We start from the raw sequence: 6,000 nt of genomic DNA on the forward strand, positions 1-6,000 counted from the left end.
AAAAGTAGCCAACTGTCTCCAAGACCCAGTATTGCCAGACACAGGAGATGCAACATAACAAAATTTATTACTGACCTTTGACTGCATTACCTACCTTTGGACACCCTTTGTCAACACTAATGTGCTCAGCATTTGGGGATTCCAATAACTGCTGTTACTAACTTCATAAACTACATGACATTTCTCCATGCGAATTTCCCCACAAACACTCTGACTCTAGCCTGAGTTCTATTCCATCACATGCCAATAATATTTGTTTATTAAGCCTGTGACATTTTAACATGCAAGATGAGATATTTCATTGTCTGACTAAGCTAGAAATGTCAGGGCAAAAAACCTCAATGAGACTCATTTTTCAGTCCCAGAATACTCAAAGAAAACTAATGTTATTATGTTTTTTAATACATGTACTTGTACACAGATGGTTCTACTTTAATGAAAAGCTATTGCTGATCAGTACAAGAAGTATTTTGGATTTATATTCATTTTCTAACTATGAAGTCTTTTGGACTACTACTAATTAAATATTCTGTTGGCTTTTTGACCAAGGAATAGAAGAAAGATGCATTCAGATCTTTTAATTCTTAAAACAATTGTTCTATAGCAGATGGTGTGGAGGGAATCCACTTATGTATGTCATGGATTTGACATTTGCGAGACCCTAAGACCTCAGCCAACACATGAAATTTCTATATGACAGAGACCCCCTATGTTTGCAAGTTATTGTAAATCTTGGCACAGACACACAGCTTACAAAACATTGCATTTTCATTTGCAGACTTAATTCAACATTTATCATGCTTTTCAAAGCAAACCATGAAATACATCATTCACATAAATTTCTTATATTTGTATTTTGAACTATAATCCACAATTACTTTTAACATTAATAGTCCCTACTATTTCTCTATCTTTTCACTATTCTAGTTCAATATCTGATGGCCAATTTCTACTGTTTCCTAGACCAGGTATATGTCTAGGTCTAACTGTGAGTTTAACTTCAGTCATCTCTTCTGGTTGATCAAATGCAAACTGATTTGACAAGCTTCATCTCCAAATCATTATAAGAAGAAAGAAGCTAGTGTTTAAAATTGGAAGGAAATGTTACTCAGCTTCTCTTGATAATTAAAACCAATTTTTCATTAAGCACTACAGCTCTCACAAAAATATGTAAAGTTAATGACAATACCTAGCAAAATGTAGAGCTTGATTATTTCTAATGAAAAATTATGTAAAGAACTGCAATTAAGTCATCGGAAGCATGATTTTGCATAATCATCATGTGGAAAATACTGCAGGGATTATCTTATTCAATATAATCAATGTCATATGTAACTGTTTAGCTTTTGTACCCATTTTAGGATGCTGATGATAAACAATTTCCTTACCATTCTAGAAATGTTTGCCTGTTTATGAAAGAAAATTCTACAACAGGAAAAAATCCAGATGATTGCAACTGACACATTTTCCTAACATAAAAACACTGTTGGTTTTTTGGATTATCTGTGACTTCATCTACAAAAATACTCAAGAGATTATGTAATCAGAAATAATAGTGCAAGGAGAGTGCCAGAAAAGGACGTAATTGTGCTTGAGCAGCAGCTTACTATCAAAGTATCACAATAATGCTTAGATACCTTTTACCCTCTTTCAACTTACATATGCAAGGAGGAGGTAAATAAAACAGCTTGGCATCTACCCTGGACATTTTCATATCTTAACACAAAGTTTTTAACATATTACCCCATGATTTTGAGAACAAAAATATTCAGTTTAGAGACAATACGTACATATTATACATAAATCAGAAATAAAGTCAGATTCAGAAGTCAGTTATGGCATATTCTTCATACAAAATTGCCCAGAAGCATAGAACTATACCATATGAATTAAATTCTCTTTATTTTCTTCAACTTCTGTTTCTATTCATGCTCAGCAACTCCACAGAATGTAATAAATATGAACTTGTTGCACATTCATTAAATATGAAATAAATTTTAAAAACATTCTTCACCACTTTCCACCAATGAATATATGGCTAAATATGTGGCACTGCATTTCCCATTAACAAATATAATGTTTCCACAGTCAAAAGCCTTATGTTACATTTTCTGGAATGTTCTATGGCTTTATTAAATATACTAACATAAAGTATGTTAACGCAGTTACATTTTAAAATAAACATGATAAATGTGTATTAATTAGAACCCACAAATAAATACTGAGAAAAGTTAATGGTTAAAACTATTTGTGCAGAAAGTGGTGATATTGCAAGACAGACTTTTTTACTTGCAAGACAAAGTAAAAGTTTATCACTTCAGATTAAAAATACCTATGCTAAATGTTAAACTCAGACATTCATTAAATGAAGTAGAATAATTTTCACTATAAAAGATCAGAAAGAGAACCAATTCATTCTGGTCACTTACAGATAATGTTATTAAACTTGTTTCTACTCACTTTTACACCCTGAAGTGTTTAATTTGCTAGATGAATTAATAACTCAGGTAGACAATGCAGATTAAATAGAGATCTGCTGAAACAGGAGATATAAATGAAAGTTAAACTAATGGCATACTAATGTTTAGGAAAATCTAAACTTAGCAAACATATTCCCCTGTGGTGTAAAAGAGAATTCAGCAATTCTGGATCCCTATTCTCATTCAGACTATCACATGGGTTTATCCCAAGCAGAACTCTAACCAGAGCAAAGTTTATTCCTCTGAAATTCAAAGTTGTGATCTTATTTGCCCTGTTCTTTTCTTCCAGGGTCCTGAACACCATCATTTTATGGTCACTGCAGACAAAGCTAAGACAATCTTCATACCCAGTTCCTAATTTTTGGCACCAAGCCCATTAGAGTGCTTTGCCTCATCAGGCCTTAAGTCAGCTTGCGTCAAGTCATCATCACTGAACTCAAGATGTCTCCTGGAGTGTGTGTGACTTGCTCTGTTGTCCTTCAAGTAGGAAGGAATTTATAGATTTTATCATAAAATCCAATCTTGAAACTTGATTGTTCCTTGCCAGAAATTGCCTAACATGTTTATTTAAAATAAATGTTTGCAATTATAGATGGCAACTCTGAACCAACAGGTAGTGGTCACCAAACTTGATTGTGACTGCATATTAGTAATATCTTAGAAGCTGTAAACTAGCTCAACTGAATCAAATCTTAGCAGTTCAGAAGAATAGCTAACAGCTAAAGATTCAATAAACACCAATATTCATGTACAAAATTTATGAAATTATTAGTAGCTCAAGTTTACGCATTTTTACTTTGGCATGGGTAAGCAATGGGTAAATGTAATCTCTGCTTATGTTTTGGTCAAGAAAAACTTTTGTAAAAAACATACATAAGATTTCAAGACTGTAACTACACAATATATCCCTCCATCATTCAGACAGTGGTGGGATAGCTTTTTTCCCCTCAATAGTCCCATTATTTTGAAGGACTAGCTGGTTTGCAGCATGATACTGTAAACAAGTCTTCAATACATGGTAAGGAACATTCAGATCTTAAGTGCAACGACACTGTCAAATCACAATAGATCCAAAAAGATCTAATATCCATGCAAAGTAGCAGAAGGCTTAAGCTGTAGCCCTCATTAGTTCTATTCTTTGCATACATGTAGCACTTCCACTTAAAAAAATCATCATCTTGCACAGAACTATCATAAGTAGTGGCAGCTACTATCAGCCGCCTCATACTGGTAGGTAGAGCATAAAGGGCAGGAACCCTTGCTTACTTTGCTCATTTAAAAATCACTCACAACTCAGTATCCACAACAGGCAGTGCCAGTAGAAGTGAGAACAGAATATATGATATGGGAAGTGCACTGATAATATTTCAGAGGATCAGACATGCTGTCAGCAAATGATTATTCTTTGAACATGAGTCAATGTGGATGCAATGATGAATGGCAGACAGCGTCCTCCAAAATGGCGAGACAGAAAAATTTCAGCTGCAAATAATACTTCTAACCAAAACCTGGCTACTAAATGAATGACCAAGCTGAAGTCATAACGTTTGGAAAAGGTCATTGCAGCACTACACTTATGAAAGAAGGTAGTTCTTTGTTGTCATCTTATTGCAAAAGTTCCATACCTTCTCAGTGATTTCTCACGTGCTGCTCCTCATAACACTGACTCCTTCTTGGTCACAGCACAGCCAACAAACTCCATTTCTCCTCACAGCACAATGAACAAGCTGCAAATCTCACCCCACCCAGCTAACCCACTCTTCTATAGCACTCATCATTATTGGACACAGCTGTGGCCTGTTAAGGGCAGGCCTGTTCCTAATCTTTGGTGATTAGTGCAGCTGCAACTCCTCAGGTGTGAGACTACCTTCTGCACTATCTTTGTTTTCTTACATTCTATCCCTCCACAGTTCTTGTTGATTACCTTTGGGAAAATGACACTTAATATTCAAAATATGGGGCATGTAAACCAAGTGCTAAACATAGGGATATCCCAGTCTAACCATTTTAATTTTTTGCTTGGAAATAACTGAGTCTTGTAAAATACAAAACTCTGGCTAAGGTAAACCTTTCATGATCCTATATCAATGCAAATGATGATTGATATTTCACTGACAGCAGTGCTATCTTCCATAAAAGATATGTCTGATTAAAACAGCACCAGATCATAGCTAGAATAAGATAATGTAAAGCAGATTGGTTTTGCTTCTAATTAAATAACATCTGGTGTAATTCTTTACCTTGTGGCATTGTTCTTTGTAGACCTTGATGCTCGCCTGTCCAGTGGACTGCTGCCATGGCTAGCAGTCCTGGCGCCAGTGTACACAGACTTGTTCAAAGCCTGCACAAAGACTGGGTAACAACAATCCACTCATCTGGATTGTCAACACCAAAGAAGCAGACATCTGCCAGAGTAATTTGGCTGACTCCAACAGGCCCTCATTTATGGGAATTACCAGGCATGCTGGCATAGAGGGACGTGGTATGTCCAGAAACTTAGTTGATTTCTCCTGGACAGCTTCCATCAGAATCTCCAGTGTGACTGCCATTCTGTGCAGGAACTCTTGAGAGCTTTTATAAGTATCTGGCTGTACTTTTGAGTACCAGTGGTAGCACAGTCTCTTCTGCAGACAAAGGTAATACACAGTAGAAACCGTATGATTAACAGCCTGCAATTCCTCTTCCTCAGAGTCTGCGAGACAGATGTTTCAATCATACACAAAGTTCACATACTTGGGATGAAAAAGACATGACTGGAATTGATATAACAGAAGCAGGTACAATTTGGTTAGATTGTTAGCATAGATAATAAAGAAAATACATACAAGGATACAAGTCACTAAATCATAACGTGACTCCAAGTCCTTGGACAACAACCACAAGCATTGCAACAATTAAGAGAACACACATATTGTACCATTCTCTACTCCATTGTGCTAATACCATATGAATGGCAGGAGTAGCATCACAGAATGGTTTGATTTGGAAAGGACCTCAAAGATTATCTGGTTCCAACCCCTCGTTGCTAGAGCAAACAGTAGAAGAGCCAAAATCACAGACTGGAATGGCAAACCAGAGAGAATACCTGGTGGGTCCTTGTAGGTTTTAAATTTTACTTCACAATAACAGAATTAAAAGATAACTGATTCTTTTTCCAGAATTCACGAGGAGAAACCCAGACCCACACCTTAGGTATGTGGCTCAGCTTACCATGTGAAAACTATACTAGAGCATTTCTGTGTGTAAACACCTCTGACTTCTGTGTTTATTTAAGAAGTATCTTACAAAATAGCATATCTCAAAAATGTACCTGACATCCAAAACAGCGTAAAAATATTTCATGGACTCATAATGCAGCATTATTGTTCCATAACTACCAAAATTCCAAACAACTGAGGCTTATACTTTGTCATAAGAAAAAAGCATTAGTAGAAACAATTCAGATGAAAATGCAATTGTGTTTAAAAGAGACTGAAATGTAAAAATAAAAATAAACAAAAACAAAAAACCAAACAAACCT

Source organism: Geospiza fortis, unplaced genomic scaffold (assembly GCF_000277835.1).
Source record: "Geospiza fortis unplaced genomic scaffold, GeoFor_1.0 scaffold10, whole genome shotgun sequence".
NCBI lineage: Eukaryota > Metazoa > Chordata > Aves > Passeriformes > Thraupidae > Geospiza > Geospiza fortis.